The sequence below is a fragment of the Mustela lutreola genome, chromosome 3, assembly GCF_030435805.1.
Source record: "Mustela lutreola isolate mMusLut2 chromosome 3, mMusLut2.pri, whole genome shotgun sequence".
Taxonomy (NCBI): Eukaryota; Metazoa; Chordata; class Mammalia; order Carnivora; family Mustelidae; genus Mustela; species Mustela lutreola.
Window position 1 is genome coordinate 162,747,131 of NC_081292.1, and position 11,150 is coordinate 162,758,280.

Below are 11,150 nucleotides of genomic sequence, written 5' to 3' on the forward strand. Positions count from 1 at the left end.
GCTTCTATAAACAAAGAAGAAAAGAAGATAGGAATAATGTATTAAAGTTCTTACCTTCTATATGGAAATATATTCTTCACTCTGACATTAAGAAGTAATAGTAGTAGTAGTGATACCATCATACTATATTGAATACTAACTACATGCCAGGAACTGCTCTGAATAATTTACATGAATTTATTCATTTCAAACTTAAAACAGCTCCATTACATCGATTTTATTATTATATTCATTTTACAGATGAGACCATTGAAGTTAGATAATTTGCCCAAAGTGAACCAGCCAGAGAGTTGGTCTTTATAATCACTATTTTATACTTACTGCAATTGTTTGACGGTAGGAAATCGATGAAATAAATCATGGTATATCTAAAAAATAGGGTATTCTCCTCCAAAATGTAAAAGCACATTTGTTGATATATAACGATATCTATTTTCAATCACATGTGAAAATAGGTACCTGTATTACATAGTGGACATCTGTTTTTGCCTTCACGTAAACAAGCATACCCTGGAGATATTGTGAGTTCAATTCCAGACCACTGCAATAAAATCAAGTGAATTTTTTTGTTTTCCCAGTGCATACAAAAGTTATGTTTACACTAGACTGTGGTCTATATGTGTGTAACAGCATGATGTCTAAAAAATACATACATACCTTAGTTTAAAAATACTTTATTGTTAAAAAATACTAAACACCATCTGAGCTTTTAGAGAGTCATAATCTTTTTGCTGGTGGAAGGTCTTGGCCTTGATGATGACAGTTTCTGACTGATCAGGGTGGAGCTTTCTGAAGGCCGAGGGGGCTGTGGCCATTTCTTAAAATAAGACAATGACGCTTGCTGCACTAATTGGCTCTTCCTTTCACAAACGATTTCTCTGTAGCATGTGACCATTTGATAGCCATTTACCTATAGCAGAACTTTTTTCAAAATTAGAGTCAATCCTCTCAAATCCTGCCACTGATTTATCAACTAAGTGGATGTCACATTCTAAGTCCTTTGTTGTCATTCTCACAGTCTTCATAGTATCTTCATTAGGAGTAGATTCCATCTCAGAAACAAAATAAAACAAGAATAAAACCAAAACAAACACTTCCTTTGTTTATCCACAAGAAGCAACTTCTCATTTTGTTAACGTTTTTATCATGAGGTCGCAGCAATTTAGTCACGTCTTCAGGTTCCACTTCTACTTCTGGTTCTCTTACTATTTCTACCACACCTGCAGTTTCTTCCCTCACTGAAGTCTCAAACCCCTCAAGGTCATCTGTGAGGGTTGAAATCTACTTCTTCCAAAATCCTATTCATGTTGATATTTTGACCTCTTCCCATGAATCATAAATGTTCTTAATGGCATCTAAGATGGTGAATTCTTTCCAGAAAGTTTTCAATTTACTTTTCCCAGTTCCACCAGAGGAATGACTATGGCGGCTATAGCCTTACAAAATAAATTTTGTGAATAATGAGACTTGAAAGTAGAAATTACCCTTCGATCCATGTGCTGCAGAATGTAAGTTATGTTAGCAGTCTTGAAAACAATATTAATCATGTTGTGCATGTCCATTAGCACTTGTAGGTGACCATTCTCAATAAGCAGTAATAGTTTGAAAGGAATATTTTGAACAGAAGATCTCAACAGTGGCTTTAAAATATTCAGGAAACCATATTATAAACAGATGTGCTCTCATCTTGGTTTTATTCTTACAATTTTAGAGCACAGGCAAGAGTTAGTATAAGTCTCAGGGGCCCTAGATTTTCAGAATGGTCAGTGAGCACTGGCTTCAACTTAAAATCACCAGCTGCATTAGTTCCTACCAAGAGTCAGCCCGATCTTTGAAGCCAGGCACTGACTTCTCCTCTCTAGCTATGAAAGTCCTAGATGGCATCTTCTCCCAGCATAAGGTTGTTTCATCTACACTGAAAACCTGTTGTTTATTGTGGCCATGTTCTTTAATGATCTTAGCTAGATCTTCTGGGTATAGCTATAGCTATAGCTTTTATATCAACACTTATTGCTTCACCTTGAACTTTTATGCTGTCAAGTTTGCTGCCTTCCTTAAACCTCATGAACCAATCTCAACTAGCTTCAAAATTTCTTCTGCAGCTTCCTCACCTCACCTCAGCCTTCCTAGAACTGAAGAGAGTTGGGGTCTTGCTCTGGATTAGGCTTCAGCTTAAGGGAATGTAGCGACTCTTTTGATTTTCTATCCAGACCACTAAAACTTTCTTCATATCAGGAATAGGCTGTTTCCCTTTCTTATCATTAGTGTGTTCACTGGAGTAGCACTTCTATAATTTCCTCCAAGAACTTTTCCTTTGCAGTCATAACTTGGCTTATTGGCATAAGAGGTCTAGCTTTCAGCCTGTCTTGTCTTTCAACATGTCTTCCTCACTAAGCTTAATCATCTTTTGCTTTTGATTTAATGTGAAAGACACATAACCCTTCCTTTCACTTGAAAAGTGAAAGGGGCCATTGTGGGGTTATTAATCAGCCTAATTTCAATACCATTGTGTCTCAGGGAATAGGACCCACAGAGAGGGAGAGAGCTGGGGGAATGACCAGTCAGTGGAGCAGTCAGAATACACATATTTATCGATTACTGTCTTATATGGGCATGGCTCATGGGGGAACCAAACAATTACAATAGTATGTCCAAGATCTTTATCACAGATCACCATAAAAATATAATAATAGTGAAAAATCTTGAAATATTGTGAAAAATATTGTGAAATATTGGGAAAATAGTGAAAAATTTTTGAAATATTGTGAGAATTATCAAAATGTGACACAAAGACATAAAATTAGCAAATATTGTTGGAAAAATGGCACTGACAGACTTGCATGATGGAAGGTTACCACAATCTGTAAAAAACACAGTATCTGCAAAGTGGAATAAAGGAAAGCTCACTAAAACCAGGTATGCCTGTATGCCTCACAGAGTTGTCTAAAGTGTCAAATGATTACACTAGATTATGTCATGTCTCAATCTATCAACTTTTCAGTGTAAGAGCCAATAAATTTCCTCTTTTAAGTCAGATGGCATTTAGTATTCTGTCATTTGTGACTGAAGGAGTCTTAATGATTCATATTTCTTAAGGAAAATGAATTTCCAAACTATATGATATCATTTAAAAAACCAATACATATATACATATATACTTACTGACTAAAATCAATGGTTGTTATTAATCTTTATTAATAGTAGTTAAATTTGGACCGTAGGATGAACAACTTTAAAATTTTCTTTTTCTTTTTTTTTTTTTTTTTAAGATTTTATTTATTTATTTGAGAGAGAGACAGTGAGAGAGAGCATGAGCGAGGAGAAGGTCAGAGAGCGAAGCAGACTCCCCATGGAGCTGGGAGCCCGATGTGGGACTCGATCCCGGGACTCCGGGATCATGACCTGAGCCGAAGGCAGTCGTCCAACTAACTGAGCCACCCAGGCGTCCCTAAAATTTTCTTTTTCTAATGTGTCCTTCAACAAATGTTTTTGTTGTGCAATGGAAGAAAAATAAATATGAATTCTGAAACAACAGTGAGATAATTACCCTTAGACACCACCTCTCTCAAGTTTTTTATGCTACTTGTATTTTAGGCAATTTGGGGGCTCTTTTCTCTCATAAAAGTACAAATATTTATTGAATGAATGCATACAAGCACTTATGAATAAAGGAATGAGAATCTGAAGGTATCTGGATAGATAATGACCTATCTCCTAATAAAGACATAGAAGGAGAACCTGCAGTTAAGACTAGACTTTTTCTTACTAGTTTTAGCACATGAATGAAGAGTAATTTCTTCAAATTCTATAACATAGAGTCACAGATTATTTTATTAGAAAGAATTATTTAAACCAGTCATTACCAATCACCTGCGATGGCCTTAGGAAAAAAATGTACTGATGCTTTAATTTAATGCCTAGGTTAACCAACCAAATGGTCATCTGGCCAACTACGTTCACAAGAAAATGAAAGGGATTTCTATTTTTTTGTTATTGGAAAATATTTATTGTTTTGATCTTTCATGGTACTCTTAAAAGCAAACATGTTAGAAATAACAATTATTGTACATATGGGCCAAGTGCTTTATATACATTATTTCAACCCTTTAAACTACATTTCAGAAGGAGAAACTCAAAGAGGAAAGACTGATGGGGAGGCTCAAAGAAGAGAAATACCTTGTACAACGTTTTTCAGCTAATGTGTTATGAACTTGGTATTTGAACTCAAACCCACTGGATTGCTGAGCATTTTCAAGACTACATTATCCTGCCTTTTCTCAGGCCATGTGAGCTTATGCTCTGCATTTAAAAATGGTAGAATGCACAGGTGTGAGGGAATGAGAAATGCATGAGAAAGTTACTGAACTGATTTTTACAATTACTTACCCTAAACCAGGTAGAGCTCAAACTCCCTTGCCATTAGCAGGGATCACAGGCAGAGAACTGTAGGTCAAATATTCTTAGCTTTGGTGAGGCAGGTGTCTGAGGTTCTGAGACTGAGATCAGGCTGACTTCCTGAGTTTCACTCTGTCCCCTGCAAATGACTGCAAAATATGAGAGGCACCAGTAGAGATACTGGCGAAGAACTACACTAATGTAACATGAATAGTCGTTATTTTTGTTCTATAAATAGTAAAATGAAAGAATGCTGATTTGTAATTAGATCTTTATTTCCTATTATGTGCTAGAAAATGAGAAAATAGGGTATTTCCTCTCTCATATTAAGGTAATCCTATTTTCTCTCATCTTAAATTATGTTTAAATACTATAAGGGCATAGTTAAACTTACTCTAATTATAATTGTAGATTGGTTCTAGCATATAAAAAATAAATACTAAAATCTATAAGGAAACCAATAAATGTCATATTCACACTAAATTCTAAATTGGGGCAAAGTAGTTATTTTAGGATGATGAGAGAGGCATGGCCATGGACATGTTTTACTTACAAAAGGAGAACCAAGAGAAGAGATGGGTCAGACCACCATTCTCAACTGTATTATTTTAAAACGATGCCATAATTAAAGTTAGGAAGGAGAGTCTGGAATCTAAAGTAATTCCCTATATTTAAAAAACAAACCAACCAACCCCAAACAGTAAGACTATACCAGAGGCTAAAGGGATAGATGATACTGTTTTCTTATTTTTGCTTTTTTAAAAAAAAGGTTTTGCCTTCCCTGTAAAGGGATTATTTCATTTGGATGCTGGGATTTCTGAAGAGTCAAATTTCTCTTTCCAGATGGTTTCTCCTCCTTTAACTCAAAAACAAAAAAAAAAAAAAAAAAAATGCCTTTATGGCTATTGATTTTGATGAATGGATACTGTCATGGGAAACTGTTTTCTTTTTCTTGAGGAGAGCACAGACCCCTGTGATAGGGAAAAAGTTTAGCTTTAAAACCTTCATCTATCATTAACCCATTGGATCGAAAAGGACCATGCCTAGGAGTTCTTTCCACGGTTTGAGAAGATCAAACCTCCACGGTAGAATCTTAATTATAAAAACCTTTTGATTTCTTTTCCATTCTGCAGCTAGAATACAATGGCTGGTGAAGAGAAAGCTTATGACTCAAGACCTAATTTCGATTCAGAAATATAATTAATGTTCCCAGGGTCAGGCTCTTGCCTGGTGGATGCCCCATGGGCTTCCAATGGCTGAGCAGAGGGAACTAAGCAGGGGGAAATCATCTCTGCAAGCCAGCTGGGCTTCCCCTGTTACCCCTCTCCGGCTTGGCTAACCCCACTGCATCCCCGACCCTGCTGGTATCTGCTATCAAGCAGAGCCAGAGGAAATTGATGGAGACAGTGCCAATATCAGTGCCCCTGAGGGTTTCCCCTTTGCCAACATTAGCTGTAAAGAAGCTGGTCTCATTCACGGTTAAAGCTATTGATTTTTTCCCTCCCTCAGGCCAGCTCTGCATTATGTTCCTTCCAGGTTCTGAAGGGCTGTGTCTTGCACCAGTATGTTTCTTTTAGAACATTCATTTACAGAATCAAAGAAGATCTCCCCTGGGTATTCTGTTATCTTGCCAGTCCTGACCTGAAATACAGCTGGAAAACGCAGGCAGCTTTGTAAATAACAAATCTGACCTTCATCTCTTAGCACTTCTTGGCATGCTTCTTGTTCAAAAAGACTCTGAGAAAATCTGGAGATTGTGTTCATTCACTGACTGCTTCTTCTTTGGGTGAGTGTGTTTAAATCGCCTCCTGGTTGTGTGAAAACGATATTAATGGTTTCTATTTTCTCTTTGGTGGATCTACTTTGAAATTCGTGGTATCTGTCTTAAATAGTCTGTTCATAGTCTGTTCATGTAACCCATATTTGCTTTATCAGGCAATTCACTCATTCACGCATTCAATGTTTAACTTACTATCTACTTACCAACTTCATGCCAGGCGTTGTGTTAGATGATGAAGCTTTTGTATGGAACAAAACAGACCTGGCCCCCGTCCTCCTGATGCTAACAGAGTAGTGAAGCAGATAGTAAAGGAAGAAGTGTGTTATGTGATACCAGAAAAAACTGAGAGTGTTTTAAAACATTACAGCAATTTAGATAGGGGAATCCGCGAAAGTGACGTCGAAGGCGACGCAGCCAGGGATTGGAGGCTTGATCTCCACATGTCTTCTCTGTGAGGACCGATTGGAGGGAATAAAGGGCACTGCGCTCCGGGAGGAGATGAATTAGCAGGTTAATGCTCAAATGCAGGGGAGAAATGATTGCTCACCTAATGACACAGGAAGGACTTCTGGCAGTAACGATGACGTTCTCCTTGTCTCCTGTCATCCGCATAAAATAACATAAATGGCATATTTTTTTATTTGAAAGAGTGGCACATTCTTTTATTTCAAAAGAATTGAAGTTTCTGCTTGATCTTTATAAACAAAATACAGAATAGGCTATCAAGGGAAATATAAATGAAAAAGAGATAATCTCCTATTTACCCACAAACTCCTTCCTCATCAGTCTCCTATTAGCAGGGACGGTTAGTCCTTCTTCCTCACTTGTTTCTGTGTGTGTGTGTGTGTGTGTGTGTGTGTGTGTGTGTGTTGATATAGTCACACATACATTACATAAATGGAGTTAATACTGTTTATATTACCAGAAAATTATTTTTTAATTAATATAGATGTCTTTCCATATTAGCACACATAGATAAGCCTTATTTTTTATGCTTCCATAATAGTGTATAAAATGTAAATGAAAGTACAATCATATTTTAATAATTCTACATTATTTCTATTGCTTTTTTATAGTTTTGGTGTTTTGCACTTATTTTTTTTAAGTCATCCAATATTATCTTTGTGTATTATTTGAAGTGAGATTTATTTATGTATTTACCATTTATTTTCCCTCCAAAGCATTCTGTTCTCCCAGCCTTATTTATTGAATACTTCAACTTTTCCTTACCATCATTATATACAAATGCTCTCAGAGACATTAATGTCCTTTTGGAAACTACTTTCTATTCCACTGATGTATTTATCTGTTATTATGGCTGCACCAGACTCTCTTATTAAAGTTGTTTAGTGCTTTGACATTTTATAACCAAAAGAACTCAAGAGTGGTGGTTAGGACTGTGATCACTGGTGCCAGGCCAAATATGGCCCCAAACTCTGGAGCATGGTAATGTATTTACTCTCAATGCTGTTTGTGATTGGTGCATTCTTACACAAGTATGGTACAATCATCAGTATACTGTAGTTCAGATGATGCTTAAAAATTGATTTGGTGTTACTCACAGTGATAGATGGCTAGTAAACTATTTTTAAGAGAAAAATATTGGAATTCTTTAAAGCACCATTCCTTCAAGAATTATCTACTTTCTTACAAATAATTGACTTGGACACAATGGTGACTTTAATAAGGTTGCAAATAAAGATGGCTTTGATAATTTGGTGACTGCCCCTGTTGGGAAGAGCTCTACTGCTCAAGTGCTTGGGTATAAAATGCAAATATCTTGAGTTGTGTTTTCTAGGTAACAGCACAAACTGTGGGCAGCTCTTGAAAATAGGGAGCAGGAGCAGGAACAAAGCTTAATTTTTTGACTCCAATAAGAATAATAATACCCACTACAGCCCAAAGTTGCTGGACTGAAGATGGAGTAGAGAAAGTAGGGTACACCTGCAAAAATTTCAGCTGGCCCTGGGGATGCTCAGAAGCCATCAGCTGGAAAAACACCATGAGCAAAACCTCTTTAATAAACTGAAAGAAAACATTCCCAAATATTAGTATTGTGTTGCTGGAAATATGTTGGAAGGCAAAATATGGCAACATTTGAGGTATTGACTCTGATCAAGGGGCTGTCTGTGTGGAATGGAAGGTGGCAGGGTTGGGGATATCTGGAGGTATAATTTGACCTGGTAAGATAGGATTGTTGACAGCAAATAACCAAAGAGCCAAATATAGTGACTGTTTGGGGGCAACTTGAACTGAGAAGCCCAAGACAAGGATTTTTAAGAGTAAAGCACTGAAATCAGGGAATGGTCCTGGGGTGCCTGGGTGGCTCAGTTGGTTGTCTTTGGCTCAGGTGGTGATCTCAGGTTTCTGGGATTGGGCCTCATATGGGGAGCCTGCTTTCTCCCTCTCCCTTCCTTCCTCTCCCCTTCTCATGCACTCTCTCTCTCGCACACACACAATCACAAATAAATAAATAAAATCTCTTAAAAAAGAAAGTAAATGGTCCTAGTAGTTCAGCAATATACTATTTAACTGGAAAATTATCCATTTATACTAAAAATAGTAGGCAGTCATCAACATAACACTATACAATTTATTGGGCACGGAATATCTTTAAATAGTAGCTACAGCCAAGTTAATTTATATAGCTGGATGCAAAAAAAAAAAAAAATAAAGTTTTATAAGCGCATCCACAGATATCCATTCTCCTCCTCTCTTTCTGTCTCCCTTTCCCTCTCTTTCTCCCCCTTTTCTCTCTCTCTTTCTCTCTCTCTCTTGCTCTCTCTCTCACACACACACATACACACACCACTGAGAAATTGCTATCAATGGTGACAGTATTAACTAGAGAAATAAGGAGGCACAGACCTGGTTACTCTCCCTTTCTCCTTTGCTTCAGTCACCCAGCCAAACCTATTACAATTTTCCCCTGTCAACTTTCCCCCAGCTGTTTTCCTCCCATTGCTGCTGTCGCCATCTTTGTTGCCTTGATGATGGCAATAGTGGACTAATGACTTTCTATCAGCCTTTCTTCTTCCAATCCATCAACTTCTCCATGAACACATTTATCTTTTTACATTGCACTCATCATTCTGTCTTCAAAACCTTTAATAGTTTCTCATTTTCTACAGAACAAAGGCCAAATTCTTTATCTTGGCTTCCCACAATTGGTTTCCAAACCACCACTCCAAGGTTGTGTCAGTGATTACTATTCTACAAACCACCTAGTGAAGCAAGCTGCTCTACTCACTTTTCCGCACGTACTCCCTGTCCACTTTTGCCTCTGTGTTTGCATGTGTGTGATTCCACAGAATCCACCCCCCCTCAATGCTTTTAAAAGTCTAACTCCTTTCCACAAGATCCAATTCATATTCCGTATCTTTCCTGCTGTCTTCCATAACTTCTCCAGTGTCAACAACCACTCCTTCCTCTGAACTGTTTTAACAACCATTAGTCAAGTTGCTGTATTATACTAATTCTTGAATTTTTTTTTTTAAATGTTGAGAAGTGGAAAGGGGCAGCAAATATGGTCTTTCAAATTGCAAGCTGCTTTCTGTCTCTGTAAGGTAAAGACTCCAACTCACTTTTGTGGAAGATAGTTTTTGGATGTGGCAAACATTAGTTTTAATCAAATATTTCCAGATCTGCCTTCTGGGCATATGGTGGGACTGCACATCTCTGCTTCCTTGAAGTTAGGTGTGGGTGCATGCTTTGTTTTGGCCCATGAATTGTGAATTTAAGTGACATGTTACACTTGCCTTTAAGCATTGAATCAATGTATGATTTTCCAAATTCTTTCTCTCTACCTTAGCAACCAGCATTATACTCCATAGTTGTTGCAACTTCAACCTGATTCTAGAAGCTATTATAGAAAAGAGCCCCTCAAGTCACCAAATTCTCTCTCCTTGGTGAACCAGAGCTTGTTAACTCTAAAAGCCCATTAATATAAAGTTAACCTGTGATTAAAAGATACCATGAGCACAATATTAATCTTTGATTTTTTTAAGCTACTAAGATTTAGAGATTGTTTGTTAGTCCTGCAGAACTGCTACCCTATCCTGAGTGATACACTTGTTTAAGAAAATCTTCAAAATACACCTTTAATTCCACAAATGAAGTGGTTGCTCATTCATTATTTGGGGGGAAACTATAAAGCATTATATACTTAAATGCAGGTGTTAAGCTACTGATAGTTGAGCTGAACTGTTTCACTGAGAGTTTATACTGTCATGAGTGGAGAATCTGAGTGTCAACTTTCAAAAGGCATTTCAGGACTCTGGTTTTATACAAAGATGCTCTGAAGATCCACTAAACAGATGTGACATATTTTTCAGAAGGGGAGGCATCTTTCCTCACTTTCATAGCAATTAAAACTACTATGGCTCCTGAAGGAGGGACTTCTGGAGCATCAGTAACACTGCCATCTCCTGAAGACACTTGGCAGTAAGCTAATGAAGAGGGTCTCTTGCACACTTTAGAGAATAATGACATTAGCAGAGGCAACTGTGGCCACAGAAGAAAATCATAGCAGTTATTTATTGACTGAAGGCAAAGACTAATTCCAGTAGACAAACTCTTTTGTGAGCAAAAAGAAGTAACACTTGGGGAGTCTCAGAAATAATTGCAGGATATTATAGAATTAGGAGTTTGAGTCAATGTCATTTGGACAATACAGTAAAGTCAATCTCATTTATTAGCAGATGAACCACATAAAGTTATTAACATGATTATTATTTGTAATGTTTATTGATTATTTTTAGTAGTTGGTTTATAATTATAATTCTTCACTCAAGAAAAAAAATCTCATCTTCACAAATTTATTACTAGCTCCTTGAAAGCAAGGACAATGTTCAGCATACAATGGGTACTTAATAGGTAATTATTAATTATGATGATGAAGTTGTTGTGGAAGGAATTTATTCTGAGAAAAAATATTATTTTATCATCATTTTGGGTAGAATTCAGTGTATCTCTA

At 36.9% G+C, this 11,150-nt stretch overlaps 1 pseudogene; it reads right to left on the reverse strand.

The window, feature by feature from the left end:
* Positions 1-690: 690 nt before the first annotated feature.
* LOC131827950 (tigger transposable element-derived protein 1-like) lies at positions 691-6,781 on the reverse strand (annotated as a pseudogene).
* Positions 6,782-11,150: the final 4,369 nt, after the last annotated feature.